This window comes from Canis lupus, chromosome 13 (genome assembly GCF_003254725.2).
Source record: "Canis lupus dingo isolate Sandy chromosome 13, ASM325472v2, whole genome shotgun sequence".
Taxonomy (NCBI): Eukaryota; Metazoa; Chordata; class Mammalia; order Carnivora; family Canidae; genus Canis; species Canis lupus.
This window is the reverse complement of record NC_064255.1, coordinates 27,151,715-27,165,489: the sequence shown is the minus strand read 5'-3', so window position 1 is coordinate 27,165,489 and position 13,775 is coordinate 27,151,715. Positions and strand designations below refer to the sequence as shown.

General features: G+C 52.2%; 1 long non-coding RNA gene across 1 annotated transcript; it reads right to left on the bottom strand.

Moving 5' to 3' along the window:
• Window positions 1–10,807: 10,807 nt before the first annotated feature.
• LOC125752333 (uncharacterized) lies at window positions 10,808–12,255 on the bottom strand. Its single transcript, XR_007401583.1, has 3 exons — window positions 12,211–12,255; window positions 11,371–11,418; window positions 10,808–10,895 (listed from the first exon to the last, which is right to left on the bottom strand). It is a non-coding gene; the product is annotated as an uncharacterized LOC125752333 (long non-coding RNA).
• Between the last annotated feature and the right edge of the window lie 1,520 nt (window positions 12,256–13,775).

The following is a 13,775-nucleotide window of genomic DNA, read 5'->3' as shown; positions in this document are numbered from 1 at the left end:
TAAAAATAATGAGGCCACTGGAAGAGAGGAAACAATACTGCTAAGGCCTTTTTGGTTAGCACAGTTAAGGCTCTGTATATTGGAGAAGAAGAAAAGTTTCTAACTCTATAAGGAGGGCTAGCAAACTGGTCTGCATGTCAAGCTGCCCAGCACCTATTTTTTGCACAGCTTGTGAACTAAGAATAGTTTTTACGTTTTTAAAAGGTTGAGAAAAATCCAAAGGATATTTCATGGCATGTGTAAAGTATACGAAATTCAAATTCCAGTGCCCATAAATAAAATTTTATTGGAACACAGCCTTACTCATTTGTTTACATATTATTTTTGGCTACTTTTGCACTCAACAGAAGGGAATTCTTGTGACAGAACCCATATGGTCCTCAGAGGCTAAAATATTTACTATCTGGCCCTTTGCAGACAGTTTGCTGACCCCTCCACTAGTTACTGCTAGAATAAACCGCCAGAGTAGAGCAGGTTTATTCCAGAACTGGGTGTGATAGAAGTGAGGTGCTACAGTGCGATAAAAGGAGCCATCCTTGCCTGCCGCCATGGATTTAATTTCTGGTCAAATATTTGCCATTCAGATGGCCAAAGAGAATAAACAACTTCCCACCTACCAAGTCTGATCTCTTACTCATAACATCCATCCTAGAGTGAAGGATTATGGTACTGGCCATGGGCTCATCAAGAAAGGGAGCCAGGGTGAGTTAGGGTCTGTCTTGCGTACTTGAGGGAGGTGGGACCCTGCTCTCCATAGGTAAATTGTGACGTCACTTGAAACTGGCCTCCTCTAACCCCTCTGCCCCTCTAAAACAAAGTTTCTGTTATTGCAGGCCAGTGATTGTGCCTCTTTCCTTAAAATATGAAGTACCCATTGCATCATGCCTCTGTTGGCCACTGCCCCATATCTATAGCCTTCAATGGGGACAAGTAGAACATTTAAATCAGCTATTTTCCCCCTTACAGATTGGGATTAAAAAGCACTGAACTATTTTCAGATTGCTCCAAATATTTTAAGACTTATAATTAGCATTCGTGCTCAAATCTAGGTCTTTTTAAGTTAAAAATGCCATTCCGGTTCCATTTGAGATTGCAGTAAACTCCATTCCATAAATTCTTACATAAAATAATCCCTTACAGGGCAGCCCGGGTAACTCAGCTGTTTAGCACCGCCTTCAGCCCAGAGCGTGATCCTGGAGACCCAGGATCAAGTCCCACGTTGGGCTCCCTGCATGGAGCCTGCTTCTCCCTCTGCCTGTGTCTCTGCCTCTCTCTCTCTCTGTGTCTCTCATGAATAAATAAATCTTTTTAAAAAAATAATCTCTTACAGAGCATATTTCAAACTCTGTTGAGTACGGTGTGATCACAGAAGATAGCACAGAAGGATCTGTGCATAGGAATCAGGAAACCCAAGCCATATCACTTGTTTGAAACTCTGTCTCATTGATAAAATGAGAGAATTAAAATTCTAATGTTTGATTCCACATCATATACTACATGTCTTGTGTGTACGGTGCAAAAGGCAGTAGGAATGTGAACAGTTAAAACACAAAGACTTTAGAGTTGCTGGGCTGGAGTTTAACTCTGTGTGACCTTGGGTGAGTCCATGTCCTCATTTACAAAATGTGTAATACCTGAGACACCTACCCCTCCACAGTGGCCCTGAGGATTATGCTAGATAATCCCCATAATGTTCTGTACATATCAGACGTGCTCACTGCCAGTCTCACTATGTCCATCATGACATTTTAACTATTAAAAACAATAACACAGCCTATTCCAAGTGTCCTGTCCATTAACCTGTATCATTTTCCATTTATTCTAGAGTAGTCAACAGTACCAGTTCTACTTACCTCTGTTAGTAAGGCTGCTAGGCAAAGCTGCTCAATTTTAATGAACCCTTTAAAGATCCTATAACTAATAAGCACTGTGTGGTAGTTTCAGGTTTCTAAATGGATGTGCAGTTAATTGCCTATTTGAAATGAAAATTAGCAACACAATTAGTTTAAACATCAAGCTCCAGGGTAGTGATACATTGCTTCAGTCTGTGTTCAGAAGCACACCTTTATGTCAGTGAACATTTAGTAAGTACCTCTTCAGAGCCCACATAGGTTGTGTCTGAGGTCTGTAATGATGGAGGCTGGGTAGGGCCTGAATGGAGGGAGGGCAGCATGTTCTAGGTGTTTAGAGAGGACATTCAGATAGAAGAAGCCACAGTAAAAGCAAATGTTGGTGTATATTCTCCACTGTGTGGTCTGAATATTGTGTTGACACAAAACACCAGGAGCTTACAAGAATTTTTTGAGAAATTCCTCAATAATGTGTGGTTGTAGGAGAAAGTATGGCTTTTGTAAGTGCGATAGACTTGGGTTCAGATTTTATGTCATTCATATTTATTCTCCATCCTTTTGCCCAAATGCAACTTCTTATATACACTATTCCAGAGGTTGCTTTATTCACTCAATATGAATTGGAAATTGTTCCATATTATTATATAAAGAGTGTATTCATTCTTTTTTAAATGCTTTGTAGTACTCCATTATATGGATGTACCATAATTTAACCATTCCCCTATTTGATGGACTCTGGTTGTTTCTAGACTATTGTAAGGGATGGTATGAGGATGAGCCTTGTACACACATCATGCATGTGTGCAAGTATCATGCGTCTATTCTGCATCCATCAACCCTGGCCATACTAAGCTTGCTGTTCCTTGAGTACAGGGTGGTCACTCTACTGTCCCAAGTCCTTAGTGGTGGCAGGTCCCCCTACTGGGATTGTGAATGAGTCATGCCCTACGTCTTTGTGCAGATGTTACCTTCCAGGGAAGCCTACCTTGCCCGTGTGCTGTTGAAAATGACAAACTCCCAGGCACTCCGCACTACCCTTATTCTGTTTTTGTCTCCACTGCACTTACCACCGAACATGCTGTTCTAGCCTGGGGTGTCCATGGGAGTATTTATCCACCAGTGACCATCTACCATTGGTCAAAGGTTGCAATAGGAGGCCTGGCTCCTGCTGTTCTTGCCTCCCTTCTTTATCCTTCTTTCTCCATCTTCAGACATATCTCCCAAAGTAGCACAAGAGTTGTCAGTGACACCTGGAAAAGTCATGCCAATGATCAATGTGCTTGACCAAAGTGGAGTCCTAGGGCATGTTCAGCTCTGAGGAGGCCCTGGATTCCCCTAACCAGTGTCAGCAGTCTCCTGCATATCACTCATGGCAGGAATTAAAGGGATTGTGGAATTTTTGTTTGGTGTCTGTGTCACACCCCAGTTGGTCAGTTCCATTAAAGCAGGACCAGGTCTGTTCCCAGCACTGCTGTCTGTATTCCGTGTCTAGATATAATCAATTCCTAGACTGATATCAGGCACTACACAGTACAGTTGAAGATACGAAGGGCTATGGAAAAATTAAGGTAGATTGGGAGTGCTGGGCAGAGGTACAGTTTGCAATTTAATAGGGTGGACAAAGGGTAGGTCTCATTAAGAAGGTAACATGTGAGCCAAGACTGAAGGAGGGAAGGCAGTTAGCAGGGAGGTGTCCCACAGAGCTGAGAGCAAGTGCCGACACCTCAAAGCAGAAGAGTGTCTGAGGAGCAGAGGGAGCCAGGGGTTGGAGGGGTAATGGGATCACATCGTGTAAAGCCATAGCAGCCACCAGAAGACTTGAGCTTTTGCTCGGAGTCATCAGAGGGCTCTGAGCGAGGAGTGATATAAACTGGTATATTTGGTGAGGTTTAACTCCTACTGCCTGGCCAAGAACAGACTGAGATGAGGCAAGACAGAAGGAAGGAGACCACTTAAGGAATTGCAAGAGGCAACTAATTAATCGAGGCAAGAAATAACGACAGATCATTGCAGTGGGTGTGATAAGAAGGAACTAGATTCGCTATATATTTTAAGGGAGAGCCATAGGCGTCCCCAGCAGATCAGAGTCAAGAATGATCCAAGTTTGGGACTTGAACATCTGGAAGGAGGGATGAGGTGGGAAGGAGGTGAGTGGAGCATGTTTTGCAGGAGGAAAATATGCTTTGTCTTGTGTAGTAAGCACTAGCATCTTTCACTAGTTGAGGGCTTTTGCCCTGAGATTCTGACCTCCATTGGCCCAGTGAGGGAGTATTTCTCCAGGAGCATTTGGCAGCAAGAGGCTAGGAGATGGGAGGGGCATAGAAGGACAACAAAATGGTTTGGTAGGGGAAAGACTCCTTTGTATGGGTTCTGGTCCCCCTTCTTCCTGTCAGTGGCTTTATGACCCATTCATTCTCCCTATTTCTAAGGTCCCACCTCATATTTGGAAAAGCTGCTAAGGCAACATTGGTATCCAGGTTGTGCCCTATGTGCTTTTGGGAGGTCCCAAGAAAGAGCTGCATAGGGATGGTTTAAAGGCAGAGAGATGCTTCTTTCAGACCCCCGTGGCTAGAAGGTAGCTCATCTATCCCCTCTCCTATGCTGGCCACAAGTTCACAACTCTTGGAGACTCTGACTTAGCTGCTGAAAGGGGATTTCAGACAAGGGCCATCCTGTTAGGATCTCTAGAAGGTCATATGAAGGGAGGAAAGTGATTTTGAGGGGCCACTGTATATAAGCATGTTACTGAAGGGGTACAACACACAGGGTGTTAGTTCACAACCCTCGTGGGAGCTTGAGCTTTCTGAGTATGATCTGGACCTGGCTCCTGTAATCAGAGGGCAGAAAAAGAGACCTAGGCAAGTGGCAGGCCACTCCAGGTTGACAGTTTTAATATCAGTGGAGGGAACTTACATACGAGTTTCTCTTGGGCAGCAAGAAGATGAATGGATTCCCACATGTGCTCTCCAGATCTCAGAAGTTTATAAAAAGGCCCTAACGGTGCTCACATATATCATGCGGGTGTTTTCAACATTACATCACCATCTCAGGGTTATGTCCTTGTAGCAGCCTCTGGAGCAGGAAAGGCAAGTGGAACCCTCTTTCCAAGGACAGGGGAGAGGGTGGGGAGCCTTGGAGTTCCTGGGTCTAGCTCACAGGTCAATTGGCAGTCACAACTTTTTGATGACATTCTCCAACTTGGAGATATTTTACCTCTGCTTTACAGGAGAGGAAACAGAAGTCCAGAGAGGTTAAGAAACTGGCCTAAGTTCACACAGTTACTAATAGAACCAATGTTCAGTCCACACTTGTTGATTTCAGAGCCCTTGCTGTATGTTACATTATTTTTCTCCATTTTAGATGATGATGATGATGGAACCCTTCACTTTTTAGAACTAGTTTGATTTAATTAGTACATTGTTAGTTCAAATCGTGATCACCTCTAATTTCAGGCAAAAGTTGCTTTTCAAGAAAACTGAACTTAAAAATGTATGCATTATGGAACACCATTTTTTATTATTATGTTGACCAGACTATAGGAGAGAATCCTTTAATTTCCACTGGGTGTCCATTCCCTCCCCTGCAAAAGGAGGGGTTCTTGCGAGGAGAGAAGACAGGCCAATCTGTAAAATGAATCTCAGAGAAGGGAGGATGTATGAGATAGAAGGCAGATGGCAGAAGTAAGAAGTCAATGCAAGGGTGCTTAGAGGCATTTGTGCAGCTGCAGGAGGTGAGGGCATGGGAAAGGAAATAAAACTTTTTTTTTTTTTTTTTTTTTAACAGCAAGAGAGAGTGAGCAGGATCGGGGAGAGTGGCAGAGAAAGAGGGGTGAGGGGGATGAGAATCCCAAGCAAGCTCCACAGTCAGCGGGAAGCCATACTAGAGGCTGGATCTGATGGTCCTGAGATCATGACCTAAGCCAAATCAACAGTGGGATGTTCAACAGACTGAGCTACTCAGGTGCTTGGAAAGTGGATTTTAATATAGATCATGTGTATGGATTCATTTAATATTCTTTAATACATGTGAATAATGAATCCCTTTTAAAGTATAGTGGCTGTTTAATTTCTTGATTAAAATGTGGGGGTCTCTGAACCTGTGAGAGCAATGTGCAAAAAGATTTGGCTGGTTGGATGGGCTGACTGGATGTGCTGACTGGATGGGCTGTTTGGATGGATGGCTGGATGGGCTGGTTGGCTGGACTGGCTGGCTGGCTGGTTGGCTGGGCTGGCTGGCTGGCTGGCTGGGCTGTTTGGCTGGCTGGTTGGATGGGCTGGTTGGATGGGTTGGCTGGATGGGCTGGTTGGATGTCTGGCTAGATGGGCTGGTTGGATGGGCTGGCTGGCTGGACAGGTTGAATGGCTGGTTGGATGGGCTGGCTGAATGGGCTGTTTGGATGGGTTGGTTGGATGGGCTGACTGGATGGCTGGTTGGATTGGATGGGCTGGGCTGGCTGGGCTGTTTGGATGGCTATTTGGATGGGCTGGCTGGGTTGGCTGGCTGGGCTGTTTGGATGGTTGTTTGGATGGGCTGGTTGGCTGGGCTGGTTGGATGGGTGTTTGGATGGCTGGCTGGCTGGGTTGGCTGGGCTGGTTGGATGGCTGGTTGGCTGGGCTGGCTGGCTGGGCTGACTGGATGGGCTGGCTGGGCTGTTTGGATGGCTGGTTGGATGGGCTGGATGCGTTGGCTGGCTGGGCTGTTTGGATGGGCTCGTTGGAGGGCTCGTTGGATGAGCTGGTTGGATGAGTTGAGGGCTGGCTGGCTAGATGGGCCGGCCTCCTGTTCTCCCCCTGAGGAGGAGCCGGGCCATCTCTCCAGTGTGAGGACAAGGAAGCCGCACAAATTCCCCGAAGGTGTGACACGGTGCACTAGCTCCGAAACTCCAGGGGTTGTCGTAAGCTGGCAAAGATCCACGTTCCGAAAACCTACGTCCCCGAGGAGCGCGGAGCGCACGCGCCCGAGGACACGCGCACAGTGTAATGCATTTTTAAAGAGCAGCTTCGCACGCCTAAGCCAGCGGCCGCGTTCACCCGCAAGAGGGTTTGTGCGAATGCGCGCCAGTGGCCTCCGGACGTTCACGCGTTCCCCGCGCCCTTCCGAGACTCCCGGCCCTTTCTTACAAGGGCCGACTGTTCGGGTCCTTAGGTAGCTCTCGTCAGAGGCAGGGGACCAATCCTGTGGCTGCTGGGCCTGCGGCGCTCCGCTAGGTGGAGAGAACCGGGCCGGGGCTCCGAGGCCCGCCACCCTCTCGGGGTCCTCAGGGCTCTTCCCCCGCGCCCTTCCGGCGCCCTGCGCGCTCACGCACGCACGCACGCACGCACACACGCACGCGCACGCACCCCTTCACAGCTCAGATACGTCCCAGCCGCGTGAGACGGGTCCGCCGGGCTCTCGAAGCGGGTCGTGACCCCGCCAGCTGCCAGCACCGGGCTCCGGGCCGGCCCGGTGCGGGGACAGCAGGCCGCGAGCGGCGGGGGGCCTGCCCGGGGCTGCCGAGCTGCGGGCGGTGGGCCGCTGGATGGAGACGGGTGCCGGGGCACCAGCTGCCACCGCCTCTCAAGGAGGAATTCTGACCCCAGGGGAGAGCCCCCGGCACCTGGCGCGGACCCGTCCTGAAGGGGACGGAGGAGCGCGTGTGAGCCAGCCCCGGTGGAGCCCCGCAGCCACCCCGGCGGCCTGGGCCAGCGGCTCCTTGGACGAGGGCGCCGGAGCGCGGGGCGCAGGCCTAGAGGGCCGCGGGCCTGGGGGCAGCCCGCATCTGCAGCCCCTCGACGGACCCGCAGAGTGCAGACAGCTGTGGCACCAGGTCGGGGGCCCAGGCGAGTTGGCGGGGCCCCGGCTGCTCCAGCCCCCAGCTCTCCACCGGGCTCAGGGAGAGGGCTGCATCCTCGCTCTGCAGCCGCGACAGGACTCCGCCGCCTGCCGGGAGAGAGAAGGTGGTTTCCTCCATCTGATTACAGTCGGGCCCCAAGATGCTCGCCACCTGCAGGGAGGCGCCCGGAGTGAACCGACAGGGGCCCCGGGTCCCGCATCCGTGGAACCCACCCTGAGGCGGGGAGCCCGGGGCGGTGCTGCGCCATCTCCCACCGCAGCTGAGGCCTGGCAAAACGGTGCGCCTCCCGATGCCACCCGGGCTGCGCCCGCTGGATTCATTGGTTGCCAACACTCCCTGCCTCTGCCGGTGCTGTTCTTCCTGGGTTCTGGCCCAGCCCACCCGCTCCATCTTTTTCCATCTAGAAATTCACAAACTGCATGGGAGGGGGGTGTCACACCCCCCCCCCCCCAGGAAATGCCCTGAGCCCTATAGCTGGTGTCCCCATAGCTGCCTGTTTGAGCTATAAGGCAGGTGCCATCTGTTGACGCTGGTTTGCACAGTCCCTTAACCAGACTGTGAAGGGTGCACTCTCTTTCCCCTTTGTATCAGCCCCAGCAGAGGGTCTGGTGGCACAAGGTATGGATGCAGCATGATCAGTAAACCCGCATGTGACTGAATGTGGCCCACCCAGCAGAGGCTGCACAGGCCTGGGCGCTCAGAAGTCAGAGCCAGGGAGTGCCCCCTCTGTGAGTGAGGGCTGATCAAGCAGCTGGGGACCGGACACCGGACAGACCACTAGGGATATTTCTCCAGATGTCCTCGCTCCACACCCCATCCCGGCGGCTCTCACCAGCTCCAGTTGCCGGGGCACGATCCCTCTCTCCAGGACCTGGGTCAGCAGGCAACGTTGGGTGTCACTGAGCACCGATGAGAGATGGGGTTGAGGGCCACTGGTATCCTGTGTCTCTCCTCACGGGCCCTACACCAGAGTGGCTGGGATACTGGAGCCCTGAAGTGGAGACAAGCTCCACGAGGCACCTCTCAGGCCATGCTTTCTGAGAGTGTTCAAGGAGGTGGGAACCGTGCCTGCCTTGGAAATGCCGAGTAAGTTGCCACCCCTTCCAATCCCTCAGGTTCCCTAAAGTACGATTCATGAGGCGTGTATGGCGCGCTTCACTTTACAGAGAGCTTTCACATGAGCTCATCTGCTCCCCAGTGGCTTTGTGAGGTGGTTATTAGCCAGGATAAGGGGGATTCCTCATCCTGTCAGTGGCAGAACAAGGATGAGAACCCAGGTTGGCCTGATTCCAAACCTGAAGCTTCAGTCTTGGGAAATAGCATCCCTCTAGCTCCATGGGGGCATCTCTGCCCCTCAATCTCCTTTTCATGCGTGAGGAGGGACCTAATGGATGTTGGGCATCCATGACGTACAGACATGTGTTCAGTAGATCAAGCATGTGGGAAACAGACCACAACCCCTGCTTTCATGGCACTTGCGTTTCTGGCACAGGGAGACTGATGACAAGCAATAAACACAGTTAGCCCTGTGAATATCTGGGAGGAAGAGTATACGAGGCAGAGGGACCATCCAGTGCAAAGATCCTGGAGCAGGGGCAGGTCTGACTTGTTCAAGCAATGACAGCACAGAGGGTGCTGCGGCTGGCATGCAGGAAGCAAGGGGGGAGAGTCAAGAAGGCTGGTGGTGAGGGGGCTGCCGGGGTGCAGCTGGGGAGGCCAATGGGGAGCTGCAGCCTGTGTGTGGTGACAGGTCACGGCCTTGCTGGCCAGCCACCAGCAGCTGGGAGGAAGCACCAGTCCACTGTGGAGCCTTCATAGAGGAATGGCTGCTGCTTCACTTCTGGCCCCCACATCACATGCTCGTTCCTCTTTGGGGGATTCTCACCCAGAACCCAGGGAGGGGGTACTTGGAAATGAAGATCCCAACTTCCCAAGGTGACAACAGAATAGCTTGGCTCCGTCTTCAAATCCTCCATCCTCCTGCCTGCCCCAGTGCTTCTGTCCACACCACTGACCACCAGTGTGGGGATCCTGATCCTAGCTCCCTCAGGGAGCCTCGCATCCATTCTGGGTTGGAGCAGGGCCTCTTTTAGACACTCTCATGCTGTTGGTAATTCTCTGTCTATATCAGTGTGACGTCTGTCCCCACTACAGACTGAAAGAGGAGAGCAGCTGCCTCCATGTCTCCTGGTGCCTTGTTGGCACACAGCGGGTGCTCGGCAGATCATTACCGAAGGAGCCTCCTGCAAGGTGAGTGCCACTTACCCTCACGTAATGCACAAGTAAAATGAGGAAACAGGGGCTGTGCTTTTCCATGCTGACTCTGAGCAGAGCTTGGACACGGAATCAGATGTGAGTGGGAATGGCCTGGGACACAGAACAAACAGGAGAAGGCTTGCTCGGAGGGGGTGGACAGGGATCACAAGGGCTGCTGGGCAGGGGCCTTCTCTCCGGACTCTTCCTCCTCCACCTAGCCCCTCGTGCATCCCTCTTACCCATGAGAGCTCCAAGAATGCAGAGGATGGCCTTGCCTTGCCTTTCAAGGTCAGCAGGCTGCCTGAGGGGTTCCTGATGGTGCTTAGGATGAAGCCCCCAGGGCCACCCAGGTATCCCGGCACCCCAGTGTCCAGGGCATGTTCCAGTTGCAGGGCAGGAGCAAGGGGAAGCAAAGGAAGACAGACTGTGGGTCTCCTCCTCTGCCTCCTGCCCCTGCACCCTACCCCCCTGCTCCTGTCCCACACCCCCTGGCACTGTGTCCCCTCTGGTGTCAGTGAGGATATGAGCCTGGGTTCTAATACCAAGACTGCTGAGCCGGGTCCCTCCTTTGGGCTTTAGTGAGCAGAGGCTCAGTGAGTATCTGACATGACAGCTGGCAAAGGGCTGTGCATGGTCACCACGGGCCGGCGTCACCATGCCATCCAAGGTTGGGCGCTGCCGAGACTCAGAGCACATCCTGTCCTGCTTCTCATTCCTCTGTTCCTTCCCACTTTCCTGGATCCCAGTCCCCTGTCCCTGTCTGGCCTGTGGGCCCCTTACCGTGTCCTCAAGTTTCTGCAGAGCTGGAGGGTCTTGGAGCAGGTCTTGGAGGGCACTTAGCAGTGGGTGTCGCAGCTCTGCGGGCAGTGTGGCCAGGTCCTGCAGCTGGGCACCCACCTGCCTCTGTAGGCCCTGGAAACTGGGCTCCTCACCTAGGGCCCAGCTGAAGGATGAGCCTGTAGAGAAAGAGGAGAGGCGCCCCTGGCTCCTGGGCCCAGGCCCCCTGCCCAGGGCCAGCCTGTCCAGATCCTCAGCCTAACCAGGAGGTCCTGGTGTCACGGTCCTGGCCTGGTGAAGCTCCCACCTCATGCAGAGCATTCTTGTGTGTACCTACTTTCCCTCCCTCCTTCCTATAAGCATTTATTGAGTACCCACCACATACTAGGTAGCAGTCATGGATCTTATCCTTGCCTTTCCCTATTTTCTGCACCTCACTCTCCTTCCTCCTTCTCCACCTTGCCCTCCCTACTCCAACCTGTTCAGGGCCCATGCTTCAGTTAGAAGACAGCCCTCCCTGCCCCTAGAGTGACATGGGGTGACATGGGGTGATGGCATGGTGGAGGGAAGGGACCCCAAGAACAGTGTTAGGGCATTCTCTGTGGGAAGGGATGATTTGTGGTTGGGTTCCAGGCCCTGGGCAGGGCTACTCACCTGCACTAATGTCTCGACTGAGCTTTCCTTCAGGCAGGTACAGAATAGCTGTGTGGAAGCACAGGTAGGACAAAAGAGGAAAGTGCCTGAGAGGAAGGCAGTTAGCAGTTATGGGGCTCCTACAGTGTGCTGGCCAGGGACATCACAGCTTGATCTCCTGTGGCCTCACGGCACCCTGTGGGCTGTCAGCATGAGCCCGTTTACAGATGAGGCTGCTGAAGTTTGAGTCATTTGGTGACGTCTCCAGGGTCACACAGAGGGCAAAGGGCAAAGCCACCACTCAAACCTCAGTGCACTGGACTCAAGCTCATGCTCTTTTCGTGAGGACAAGGGTGGCTGGATCCTCCTCTTCTGCCCACCCAAAGTCAACCCTGCAGATTCAGATTCAGCTGGCCAGATCTGAGAATCCGAGCTGTCCCACCCGGGGCTCAGTCCCCAGCCTGCCTCTGGGCTGCAGCATTGATGGGAGAGCGAACCCCCAGCTTCCTACTGTCACCCCTAGGCCAAGGATGGGTAGGACCATCCAGTCCACATGATTCTCTGTGCTAGTTAGATGTAATAGCCCTTCCTCCCATCAAATGCAGCTCCCCTCTGGGCCAAGTGGGGTGCAGACTGGGTTGTAAACCCTCCTGGACAGCTGATGTCAGGGCCCTCTCTGCACATCAGATCCTCTTAGTAGCTGCCAGAAGGTAGAGTTGGCTGGCTGAGTGCTCAGGCCCCCAGGAAATAGCTTCCCTCATCCTCTTCCTGCTCCATTCTTGCAAGTGGCCCCTACCCCTCTGCCACCCCTCCCAGAGGGAGAGTCCTGCTGCTGTTCCTCCACCTCTAGCCTCCACTTACCCCAGCAGTCCTCTTTGATCACCAGCTGCAGCACCCTATAGGCCAGGACAGTGCCCTGGGGGATGGTCACTGTCTTCTCTTTGGCCATGTGGCTCTGACCCTGGAGCTGGGAGGGAGGCAGGGAGGACAGGACCTCAAGTCCACACAGGATTCGAGGACCTGCAGGAAGGTGTCGTCAGGACACACAGGAATAGGAGACGGGAGACACAGGAGGAGGGACTGCAAGAGTCTCTTGATGATCAGTGTAAGGTCTTTAGAGGTTGGAGAGGAGGGGAAGATCCAAAAGCAGGATGTCGGGGGACACCCAACATGAAGAGCAAAATAATGCTGCTATCTTGGAATACACAAGATATTTCCAGAAAAAAAAACAAAACAAAAAACAAGGCATTCTGGGGTCAAAGCAAGATGTATTGTCACGGGTAAAGCTCTAAATAAAGTCCCATAGCAAAGAAATAGATTTCATTTAGTGTTGTTCAGCACTGTCCAGAGTGTGGAGTACTGGCTTTGGGATGTGCCTCGCTGGAGTCATGAGCACAGCAGCTGGGCCACCTCCAAGTGGTCTCTGAGTCATCACTTGGAGGCGGAGACCATGGTGCAGCTGGGGCAAGTGCAAGGAGGCACGGGGGCCCACTGGAAGCTGGGGCTCCTGACGTGGCACCGGTAGTGTCACCGTTACCACCCTACTCCCACAGGGAAAATGCAGTTTAAAGGCAACGGTAAGACGGGGCGCCTGGATGGCTTGTCAGTTGTGTCCCGACTCGATTTTGGTTCAGATCATGATCTCAAGAGTCTGGGATCAAACCCTGCATTGGGCTCTGTGCTCAGTGGGGAGCCTGCTTGTCCCTCTGCCCCTCCTCCCACTCGTGGGGGCAGTCTCTTTCTCTCAAATTTATAAATAAAATCTTAAAAAAAAAAAAGCAGCTTTCTTCTGGCACTTGGCTGGCCTGCATAAAGACGGTGAATCCAACTCCTCTGCCACTAGACGTGGCTGAGTAGCCAGGTTCTGGCCAGTGGGATGCAAATGGAGGTGGTGTGTGCAGGTCCTTTTCTTCCTTCTGCCAGCTGCAATGTGGACGTGACAGATGGAGCTAGAGCAGCCATCTCGGACCAGAAGGTGGCAGCCATACATTGAGGGTGGCAGAGTGACAAAATAGAAGGAGCTGTGTCTCTGATCACTAGGATCTGCCACTGCAGAGCCACTGCCTTAGGCTCCTATCTGGATTTTTCCCTGAGACAGAAATCGTTTTCTTGTTTAGAGCCACTGTCATTTCAAGTTTTCCATCACTCACCACTAGGGTGACTAACTGACCTGGTTTTCCCACCCAGAATCCCCTCACTCAGGCAAACTGGGAAGGTTGGTTACCCTACACTGACCCCAGGCCCATGACACACCTGGAGTCCCATGTCGGGACTTTAATCCCAAGATGGTTCCCTGCTCCCCAGCTACTCCCACCCTCCCCTTGTATGGTTCCCTGTCTTTCCCACAAGTGGCAAGTGGAGTGAGCCAGCATCGTTTATTAACATCCAAATAATCCTCAGTGAGAAGGCCGGCTGTCTACACTACA